The following is a 12,290-nucleotide window of genomic DNA, read 5'->3' as shown; positions in this document are numbered from 1 at the left end:
GAGACCGGGACCCCCGAGATGTGACCGCTACACCCCCGCTGGGAACCGTGAGTACGGGCGCAATGACGCCCCTTGCAGGAGCGGACATTTTGGCTCTTAGGGAGCAAATGGCGGCCATACCGACCAAACATGACATGGAGGGGTATATATCCAGGATGGAGGCTGTATGTAAAGCCGAGATACGGTCCCTACGCACAGACCTTGTCACTCTGACCTCCAATGTTCAATCCCTGGAGCAGGCTGCCACGCACCTGCAGACTGAGCAACAAGCGCACCAGCAACAGCTAGACCTGCACGCCCAGCAAATTCAACAGTTATATGACATGGCGGATGACGCGGAGAACAGAAACCGCCGAAATAATGTGAGGGTCCGGGGTATACCCGAAGCGGTGCAACAACAAGATCTTGTGCCGACACTGCTGGGCATATTCAACATGGTCCTCAACAGACCTGCCACAGACCCCATAGAGATTGACAGGGCCCATAGGACCCTGGGCCCACCGAGCTCGGACTTAGCGCGGCCCAGGGACGTAGTGTGCAGAATACATTTCTTCCTTATTAAAGAGGACATTATGCATAAGGCCAGGGAGATGGGCACCATTGACTTTGATGGAGCACAAATACAGCTCCTAACAGATCTGTCACGCACGACGCTGGCAAAGAGGAGGGCATTGAGGCCACTGCTGTCCGTCCTGCGGGAGAAGCGCATCCTGTACTCTTGGGGATACCCCTTCCAGCTGCAGGTCCGTTGGGGGAACAGGGTACAGTATCTGCGCACCCCGGCTGACCTGCCCGACCTCCTCTCGGCCCTTGACTTACCTCCGGTCACCCTCAACGAATGGCCTTACATGTTACCGCCCCTGCAACGTTCTGCCAGAGCGGGACCACAAGCTCAGAGACCACCGCGGACAAACAGACGCCGCAGACGTACCCCGGAACCGATGCAGGCTGAACTGTGACGCTGTGGAGATCACGTACCTCCTTCGTAGGTTTGGTGTTCCCCGTACCGGAGTGAGGTCCCCTTCTTATTAGTGCTCCAGTTGGGAGAGACGGCCTTATTTCTACTGCAGACTTCTGAAGCTTGCTCTTCCCTATCATCAGCCATAAGCCCTGCAGCACCAGTGGGGATCCTATATCTGGCCTAAGACTGTCTCATGGAGGTTTTCCGGGAGTAGTGCCTGACCGGCGCTGTGGACGTTGATCTCCTATCGGCTTACCAGCTTTTCAGCCCTTACTCCTTCAGTCACCTGCTGCCCACTCGGGTCTGCCCCCGTGGTCAGCCCCCCCGCTGGAGACAAGCCGCTGGGTCTGCTGGCTTTCCCCCCCCCCCCCCCCCCCCCCATCCTCCGTGGACACCGGGCTAGTGGAACACAAACATGCTATGTGTGCCTCTTCCTGTTGTGGAGAGGAAAATATGCTGTAGCCTCTCTTGGTTCCCATTATTTGGTGGCCCGCTATGGGGGTCCCCTGCGCGGGGTCAGCCGGGAGCCCCTGTGTTGCTCCCCACTACAGTGATTGGCAGTTGTTAGCCTTTCTAGGGGTTCCTGGGCTGGCCCGGGGTGGGTGGGCCTCCGGTGGTTACATACTGATTGCTCCTCTGTCGGCCGTCCCGGCCCTCATGCTTCTGTTTTGACCATACTCCAGGTTACAGTTTATCTGTTCTTCTTGTTATAACCAATTTCCGTTTAGGCTACCAGAGCCCAGAGGGGAGTGCTGGAGACACCCTGTTGTTCACTTCTCTCCAGTCACCTCCCACTTAGTTATTGAACGTGTAGATTTTTACACGATTTTTCTGTTGAAGTTCTCCCCTCTATTCTTAGTGAATAGTGGAGGACAGCTCTCCTATAGACCTGTCCTATATTTTAGTTTTGTCTGTCTGTCTCGTCTGAACTTCTGTATCCTGTTGTCCGTCTGTCTTTCTTTTGTCCCTTCTTTCAGTCGCTGGCTAACATCTTCCTTCCCTTCCTTACCTCCCCCCTTGTCCCTGGTTTCCCCACTTGCTTTCCCTACTCCTAGCGAACCCGGCACGGGACTGCAGGATGACCTCCCTAAAATTAACCTCCCTCAACATACGAGGTTTGAACAAGCCTGAAAGGCGCTCTCAGGTGTTGTACCACATGCATAAGCAACGCACCCAGATAGTGTTGTTTCAGGAGACTCACTTCAGAACCGGACATGTGCCGGCCATGCCGACCCGATACTACTCCCAGTGGTTCCACAGCACCAACCCGGAAGCAAAGACCAAAGGTGTGAGTATTGCCTTACACAAATCTCTTTCTGCAACAGTCCTGGGCTCGGAAGTGGACCCTGATGGTCGCTATATTTTTCTAAAAATGCGCATTGCGACTAAGGTATACACTATTGCTAACGTCTACCTTCCTAATCATAATCAGGTGCAGTCCGGGATGGGATACCTTAAGGCGTTGGGGAGGTTCGCAGAGGGCCTCATCATCACGGCCGGAGACTTTAACCTGGTCCTTGATGGAGCCTTGGATTCCTCGGCGGGCAGGTCCTCTATTCCTGTATCGCAGGCTCGCTCTCTCAAGAGGCGACTGTTCGAGCTCAAACTGGTAGATGTTTGGCGAATTCAACACCCTGGGGTAAGGGACTACACCTACTTTTCCACGGTACACAACACATACAGCAGGATAGATATGTTCCTTATTAGCCACCACTTGCTCTCCTGGCACCCGCGGACAACTATTGACCCCATGACCTGGGCCGACCACGCTCCCGTCACACTCGTGCTTACTCTACCAGACACCGCTCCTAGAGAGTGGAACTGGAGACTTAATCCGAGCCTGTTGAGGGACGTTGCCTGCCAGGCAGCCATTCGGAAGGCCATTGCAGACTTCATGGAGTCTCACGCAGCTGACGACACTCCCCTCCCCATACAATGGGAGGCCCTCAAATGTGTCCTTAGAGGGGTGCTAATACAGTCTGGGGCGCGTCTGAAGAGAGACCACTTAGCGACTATCTCCCATCTCCTCACCAAGATACATACAGCTGAGGTCTCACATAAGCAATCTCAGGATCCACAAACCCTGGCGACCCTCATAGAGTTGAGAGGCCAATTGCAAAAACTAATTGACCAAAAACATGCGCGCCATAGGGAGAGACTTAAGCGTTTTTACTATGAATACTCTAATAAATGCGGAGCCCCCCTTGCGCGGTTCATACACCCGAGATCAACACAGACATTTGTTCCCTCCGTGGCTACTTCTTCTGGGGGACTTTGTTCCTCCCCAACAGACATAGTTGAGGCCTTCCGCCAATTTTACCACACCCTGTACAGCCTTAGGGGTCCGCTAGCGGACATGCCTCCTGAGGCGTTCTCCGCTAGGGTGCAACAGTACATAGCCTCCACCCCCCTGCCAACATTGTCATCTGAGATTGTGGACGACCTTGACGCCCCCTTCTCTGAGCAGGAGCTCTCACAGGTGATCAAAAATTCCCCTAGTGGTAAAAGCCCTGGCCCGGACGGGTTCACAGCGGCCTTTTATAAGGAGTTCGCTGCTCAGCTGGCTCCCCTTATGCTGCGGGCCTTTAATGCTGTCACCCCCACCTGCCCCTTTCCTAACCAGTCCCTCATGGCCACCATAGTGGTCATCCCGAAACCGGGGAAGGACCCATCCTCTTGCGCAAATTATCGGCCTATATCGTTGATCAATGTGGATATCAAAATGTTCTCCAAAATGATTGCAAACCGGCTGGGACCCCATCTCCCTGGGCTCATCCACACTGACCAGGTGGGCTTTGTCCCACGTAGGGAGGCCAGGGACAACCTAAATAAAACTCTTCTCCTGCTGTCCCATGCACGGAGGTCCGGTGTGCCCGCCTGTCTAGTCTCGATCGATGCTGAAAAGGCTTTCGACCGGGTACACTGGGCCTTCTTGCGGGCCACGTTGGAGCAGATGGGTCTGGGGACAGTGCTACAGGAGAAAATCGCGACGTTGTATCTAAATCCTACGGCGAGGGTGAAAGTAAATGGCATGCTCTCCGCACCAATCGTAGTTGCTAATGGCATGCGCCAGGGATGCCCTCTGTCGCCGATGCTGTACGTGCTTGTCATGGAGCACCTGGCGGTGGCCCTGCGGCGCGCACCCGATGTCCACGGCATTAAATTAGCTAACACTCACTACAAACTGGCATTATACGCCGACGACCTCTTGCTCTACGCGACGGACCCCTTGGCCTCCTTCCCCGCTGTACTAAGGGAGTTTGACAGGTTCGGGAATGTGAGTAACTTTAAAGTTAACTACACCAAAACCGAGATCCTTAATGTTTCCCTGTCGGATTCCATGGTGCTGCGATTGAGAGACGCCTTCCCATTCAAATGGCAAGCCCCTGCCATTAAATATCTCGGGGTGTGGGTTCCTAAGGACCCCTCCGCTTTATTTTCCCTGAACTTTCTCCCCCTATTGGCCCGCACTAAAACGGACCTGGCCTCTTATGACAAATCGCAGCTGTCTTGGTTTGGGAGAATTAATGTTATTAAAATGGATATATTGCCTAGGTTCTTATACTCCTTTCAGGCGCTCCCCATCCCGGTACCCTCCTCCTTCTTCCATCAATTACGTACCCTTCTTCGCAAGTTTATCTGGGGCCCTATCCGGCCGCGCATTAAATACAAAACCCTCACCAGACACAAGTTGGACGGTGGGGCGGGTCTGCCTGATTTCTCCTTTTACTACAGGGCCTCAGTCCTTCTACGTGTTGTGGACTGGTTCCACAATGCTGCAGACAAGCAATGGGTCAGGATCGAGGGGGCTTTGTCGCCCATAGCCTTGAAATCCTTACCATGGGTCTTCCCGATCCACCGCCCACACATGGACACTTTTCCACATCTCACCGGTGGGTTCTTGCGGCTGTGGGACAGTCTCCTTCTCTCCCACAGCGTCTCCCATCGCGCAGGGCTCATGAGCCCTCTATTCAGTAACCCTGCTTTTCCGCCGACCTGTGGTCGGGAATCTTTCCTGGGATGGCCGGCTTCTGAAGATGTGAGGATGGGACAGATCCTGGGGCCCAACAGGGCGCTAGGGACTCTCCAGTCGCTGCAAGAGGCCTGCCCGGGGAGGCCCCTATCCTGGCTGGAATATGAACAGCTGAAGGCCTACGTGCGCTCCTCCTTCCCTAGGGGAATCCCTATGACCTCACCGACGGAGCTGGAATCGCTCCTCCTGGAGTCCTCTCCACCACTGAGGGTCCTCTCCCGGCTGTACCGCATCCTGATGACAGCTGATGCTGATCCTGAGCCCTCATACCTGCGCACTTGGGAAACTGAGTTAGGTCTCACTTTTTCCGACTCGGACAAACGGAAAATGTTTACGCTTACACACAAGATGCCCATGGCCTGTCTTGCTCAAGAGAAAAATTTTAAAATTCTGACCCGGTGGTACAGATACCCGCAACTCCTGCACCGTTGCTATCCGGCGGTGTCGGATCTGTGCTGGCGCTGTGGAATGGAGGTGGGCACCATGGTACATGTATGGTGGAGCTGCTCGGCATTGACTCCCTTCTGGGACGCCGTGTTCACTATATATAAACAAGTAACTGATAAATCTGTTGTGCCCTCAGCCGCCTTGGCCCTGCTCTCCCTGCTACCGGGCTCTTCCTCCGCCGTCAAGAGGGACCTTTTGAGACACTTCCTCACCGCGGCACGTACTGTCATCCCGCGACATTGGAAGTCTACAATCCCTCCATCCATCGCTGAATGGGTGACGGAGATGGATCTCCTTTACCGCATGGAGTCCCTGACGGCGGAGGAACACTCTCAGGGAAATAGGGTGGACCGCCTGTGGCTGGCTTGGACCACATTCAAGGAGGGTCCGCTCTTTGCCCGATGGCTGGTTCGCTAGGAGGCGCGCTGGTAAAGTGTACTTACCTTCCCTACATGCCTCACCCCCCTCCCTGGTTCCCCTTCCCCCCTCCCCCCCCCTATTTCTCCGGATGACTGAACCTTCTTTTTCCTTCCCCAAGATGTTTCCTTTCACTTTTCTTATCTGTTCCTTTCTATGTCTCTATGTCTACTTGCCCTGAGGTGTATAGATGCGGAATAGGTGGATGGTAGATCGCTCGGGCTTGCAAGAGGGGTAATGTACCCCTGGTTTAAGGGGTCGCCCATCAACATGTATCTATGATCCACCTCTTTATGGAGTGGGCCTAGGGCGTACGTAAGGGTTCTCCCTGGTCGGTACGGCCCTATTTCTTTCTTTGTGGTTACAAAGCAACTTATGTAATTTTGTATCTATGTGTGATCTTTGTCGCATGTATACTTTGTTTTTCTGCTTTATTGTTTTCTATATGCAAAATTAATAAAATAAGATTTACCAAAAAAAAAAAAAACGTAGACAGACAAACAAAACACAATGGAGGATAGTCAACTAGCAGGGTCAAAACCAAACAGACAACGCAGTACAAAATCAGAAGGAGAGCGGATAGTCAAATGTCAAGCAAGAGGTCAGAACACGGGCAGAGCAATAGCAAGGGGATTAGGACAGGGAACGCTGGGAAAGGAGTAGGGGAGCTGGGACTAGTGACAACTAATAGCCAGCGGGGAACTGAGGATCTGACTGCTTTTTATCCAGGGTAAGAGCTTAGGTCCAGCAGCTGATTGGAGCAGCCCTGATTCCAGCACCAAGCTCAGCTGAACAGACCTAGCAGTGCAGTAACCCCTGCACTGCCAGAAGTCTCACAGGCAAGGCAGGTGTGGCTGAAGTAAAACACAGTTCAGACACAATTCATATGCAAACACAGACAAAAATTCAGCGCTTCCTCGGCCGCCTGGCACAGACCGAGGAGCGCAAAGTCACATTCCTAACAGTACCCCCCCTCTTATGAGGGGCCTCCGGACCCTCTTTCAAAGGACTCGGCTTAGAGGGATTGCGAGCATGGAACTGGCGTATGAGGCGAGGAGCATGAATATCTTTGCTCGCCACCCAAGTTCGCTCTTCTGGGCCGAACCCCTTCCAATGGATGAGGTATTGGACAGAGTTCTGCACCCGACGAGAGTCCAGAATCTTTTCCACTTCAAACTCAAGATCCCCCTGAACGATCAGAGGGGCAGGGGGAGTAGATGGCAACACCGGAGTAACATACATCTTTAATAAAGATTTGTGAAACACATTATGAATGCGCATGGTTCTTGGCAGTTGTAACCTGAAAGAAACAGGGTTAATGATTTCAGTAATGGCATATGGACCACTATATTTAGGTGCTAGCTTTCCGGACGGAACCCTAAGCTTCAAGTTTTTGGTGGAAAGCCACACTTTAGTCACCCACACAATACTCTGGGCCAGATATGCGTCTTTTGTTGGCTTGTCTTTTAGAAGATTCTTGGGCTTTAACCAAGCTCTCAAGAGCTCGAGCCCAGACTGTGCACAGTCTACTATAGGTCTTTTCAGCGGACGGGTTAACAGATTCAGAAGCATGCGCAGATGAATACCTTGGATGAAAACCATAATTACAGAAAAACGGCGACATTTTGATAGATTAATTTTCCCTATTATTGAGGGCAAATTCTGCCAAGGACAAATACTCCTTCCATTTGTCCTGGGCACCAGAAACAAAGCATCTGAGAAATTGTTCCAATGACTGGTTCACTCTTTCAGTTTGCCCATTGCTCTGAGGGTGAAAGGCAGATGAAAATGATAATAAAGTGCCCAATCGACCACAGAACTCCCTCCAGAACTTAGACACAAACTGCACCCCTCTATCAGATACAATGTTCTCTGGCACCCCATGTAGCCGTAGAATATGATTGATAAACAAAGATGCTAAAGCACGTGAATTAGGAAGTTTCTTAAGGGGAATGAGATGGCACATTTTGGAGAATCTATCAACAACAACCCAGATGACAGTCTTTCCTTTTGATGGCGGCAAGTCAGTGATGAAGTCCATTGAAAGGTGGGTCCAAGGTCTCTCAGGTAAAGGTAGAGGATGTAAAAGACCTTCGGGTAATCTGCGAGGGACCTTGGACCTGGCACAGACCTCACAGGCCTCAACAAACAGTTTAACATCTCTGGCCCAAGTAGGCCACCAATAACAACGTGAGAGCAAATACTTTGTGCCAGCAATGCCCGGGTGACCTGCTAATACAGAACAATGGGTCTCTTCAAGAACCCTGAGTCTAAGATTAGGAGGTACAAAGAGTTTCCCATCTGGAGTATTCCTGGGTGCTAGGGACTGTGAGTTTACCACCTGAGCTGCAAGTTCAGGTTGGAGAGTGGCAATGACCACTCCTGGTGTTAAAATAGTCTCAGGTTCTTCCCTGGGGGCACTGCTGACATCAAAGCTGCGAGACAGGGCATCAGCTCGGACATTTTTAGAACCAGGACGAAAGGTAATCTCAAAATTAAACCGGGTAAAAAATAATGCCCACCTGGCTTGCCGGGGGGTAAGGCGTTTAGCCTTGTCCAGGTATAATAGGTTCTTATGGTCAGTTAAAACCTTAATCTTATGCTTAGCCCCTTCAAGAAAATGTCTCCATTCATCAAAGGCCCACTTAATGGCCAGTAGTTCTCTGTTGCCGATATCATAATTACACTCTGTTTTAGAGAATTTTCTTGAAAAGTAGGCTACAGGGCTTAAGTTAGTCAGTGTCACAGGACCCTGTGAGAGAACTGCTCCAACCCCTACCTCCGAAGCATCCACCTCAATGATAAATGGTTGCTCAGGATCAGGCTGAATAAGGATTGGAGCTTCAGAGAAACACCTCTTCAACTGTCCAAATGCCTGTACGGCTTCGGGGCTCCAGTTCACCAGATCTGCCCCTTTTCTGGTCAAATCAGTTAATGGTTTAGCAATGACAGAGAACCCCTTAATAAATTTTCTATAGTAATTGGCAAACCCCAAAAACCGTTGCAGGGCCTTGAGGATAGTTGGGCGTTCCCATTTCTCAATAGCGGTCACTTTAAGGGGGTCCATACAAAAAGAGTTAGGGGTGATAATATAACCAAGAAAAGAGACTTTCTGGATCCCGAACTGGCACTTGGACAATTTAGCGTAGAGGTGATTCTGTCGGAGTAACTCCAATACCTTACGGACGTGACAAACATGAGAGGACCAATCTGGTGAAAAAATTAAGATGTCGTCCAGGTATACTACCAGAAACTGACCAAGATATTTACGAAAGACATCATTTACAAAGTGCTGAAAAACTGCCGGCGCGTTACTTAACCCAAAGGGCATGACTAGGTATTCAAAATGGCCTTCAGGGGTATTGAAGGCAGTTTTCCATTCATCCCCTTCTCTTATTCGAATCAGATTGTAGGCCCCACGAAGATCAATCTTGGAGAACCACTGAGCACCCACAATCTGATTAAACAGATCCGGAATAAGAGGAAGGGGGTGCTGATTCTTAATGGTGATCTTATTAAGTTCACGGTAATCTATGCAGGGTCTAAGTCCACCATCTTTCTTCCCCACAAAAAAGAAACCAGCACCTAATGGAGAGCAAGAGGGACGAATATGACCTTTGCGAAGACTATCCTGGATGTATTCTCGCATGGCCTCCCTCTCGGGTCTGCACAAATTAAAAATTCTCCCCTTAGGATATTTGGACCCTGGAATCAAATCAATAGCACAATCGTACGGACGGTGCGGTGGCAGAACTTCCACAGATCTTTCATCAAACACATCGGCAAAGTCAGCTTCAAACTCAGGAATCTCTCCCTCCATAGTAGAGCAGTCTGTGACATTTAATGCAATACAGTGAGAAGAACACTTAGAACCCCATTTAATCAACTCCTTAGTGGACCAATCAAATACAGGATTATGTTGTTCCAACCAGGGAAAACCCAAAATTATGTCAGAAGACAAGTTATCTATGACCAGAAAATCAAGAATCTCCTTGTGTACTGACCCAACCTGCACCTCCATAGAAGGAGTAATGTACCTGACTTTACCCTGGGCCAGGGGTGTAAAATCAGCACCAGTAATAGTCAACGGACATCTAAGCTGAAGCGGGCATATTCCCAGAGCTGACCAGAATGCAGAGTTAATGAAGTTGGCCGAGGCCCCCGAATCCACATGAGCATAACCAGAAACAGATTTGTCTCCCAAAAACAAAGAAATAGGCAACATTAATTTGTTTTTCTTTTCAAGAGGTACCTGGGCACCTGAGTGACCCCCTCGATCGTCACTCAGGCGCTGGAGTTTTTCCGGAGGTGGTTCTGGTCTGGAGGTACATTCCCTCACCCGGTGTCCGGCCTTTCCACAGTACAAGCAGAGATTATGTTGTAGGCGGTAAGCCCGTCTAATCTTGGCATCCGCAACCCCGAGTTGCATGGGTTCATCTTGCAATCGGGGAACAGAAGGACTTAACTTAGGAGTAGAAACAGCAGAGGACAGGGTTTTAGAAGATTCAGGGGTGTCTTTCTCTCTGCGTCTGTCTCTGAGTCGTCTGTCCACCCGTATGGCTAATGTCATGGTCCCCTCTAAAGTATCAGGGGTAGGGTACACTACCAATAGATCTTTAAGCTGATCCGACAACCCCATCCGGAACTGGCAACGCAGAGCTGGATCGTTCCAGCCGGATGGTACACACCACTGCCGGAACTCAGCACAATATTCTTCTACAGGTCTCTTACCCTGTCTCAGAGAAGTAAGCTGATGCTCTGCTACTGCCGCCTGGTCTGGGTCATCATATAATAGCCCTAGGGCAGCAAAAAATTGATTCACGGAGGTCAACTCCATGGATCCAGGGGACAATGAAAAAGCCCACTCCTGAGGAGGACCCTGCAAGAGGGACATAATAATGCCCACCCTTTGGTCCTCGCCCCCAGAGGAGCAGGGGCGCAAACGAAAAAACAACTTGCATCCCTCTCTAAATGTTCGGAAACTCCTCCTGTCTCCCTTAAACTTTTCAGGGAGCTGCACAGGAGGTTCCAGAGGTAGAGGGGTGGTCATGGTCACCTGTAGTGGTGCAGTCTCTTGCTCCTGGACGCGCTCAGCAAGGTTCTGAACCAGCGTGTTCAGACCTTGCATCTGGTTAACCAGAGCCTCCATGGCGTCCATGATGCAAGGTGACTGCAAAAAAAAAAAAAAAAAAATTTTTTTTTTTTTTTTTTTTAAGGCTGGCTATTCTGTCAGGACTGGCAGGCGTAGACAAGACAAGAGACAGTGACCCTAGATCTGAACCCACCCACTGTCACCTGCCTACTTGCCTCGGTCGACCCTAAACGGTCGCGGACAACCACGGAGTCGGTCCCTACACTGCGTAGGTGAATACACAAAACGTAGACAGACAAACAAAACACAATGGAGGATAGTCAACTAGCAGGGTCAAAACCAAACAGACAACGCAGTACAAAATCAGAAGGAGAGCGGATAGTCAAATGTCAAGCAAGAGGTCAGAACACGGGCAGAGCAATAGCAAGGGGATTAGGACAGGGAACGCTGGGAAAGGAGTAGGGGAGCTGGGACTAGTGACAACTAATAGCCAGCGGGGAACTGAGGATCTGACTGCTTTTTATCCAGGGTAAGAGCTTAGGTCCAGCAGCTGATTGGAGCAGCCCTGATTCCAGCACCAAGCTCAGCTGAACAGACCTAGCAGTGCAGTAACCCCTGCACTGCCAGAAGTCTCACAGGCAAGGCAGGTGTGGCTGAAGTAAAACACAGTTCAGACACAATTCATATGCAAACACAGACAAAAATTCAGCGCTTCCTCGGCCGCCTGGCACAGACCGAGGAGCGCAAAGTCACATTCCTAACACTATGTTACTTTTCAAAACACATGGAATGCCTTCTCAGCCAATCACTGGCCACTGCAGTTGCCCAACACAGCCCGTGATTGGATGAACAGGCATTTCCTGTGTGAACCAGGAAGTAGAAATCAGTAGGCTCCCATTGAGCAGTGGAACAGCACCGGCAGAGAATATGGGAGAGTAATTGTTATTCTATCTTAAAGGCAATCTGTCAGCTGTGTCTCATAGTTAGTGCTAGGTATATATGGGCAAATAGTTGATAATAAAATACCTTTCTCTGAGCTGTCTGCAAAGTTATATAATCAAATGTTTCTTGTACTCTCTTGTAGAGCCCCTGCTCAGCTGCAGCACTCCATGTCTACCTGGAAGCCAAACACTATGCATCAATCATGCAGATAATGGAGGGATGGGGTAGAAGAGGCGTGCATGCTGCAGCTCAGCATGGCCTCTGTGACACTAGCATTTAAGAAAAAACATGATCTTATAACTATACATACAGTCACCAGCTAAGAAAAAGGAATTTTGCTTTATCTCCCTACCAGCTATTTGCCTATATCTGCAGCTGATATATTGCCTTCAAAATGG

This window comes from Dendropsophus ebraccatus, chromosome 10 (genome assembly GCF_027789765.1).
Source record: "Dendropsophus ebraccatus isolate aDenEbr1 chromosome 10, aDenEbr1.pat, whole genome shotgun sequence".
Taxonomy (NCBI): Eukaryota; Metazoa; Chordata; class Amphibia; order Anura; family Hylidae; genus Dendropsophus; species Dendropsophus ebraccatus.
This window is presented reverse-complemented; position numbering follows the sequence as displayed.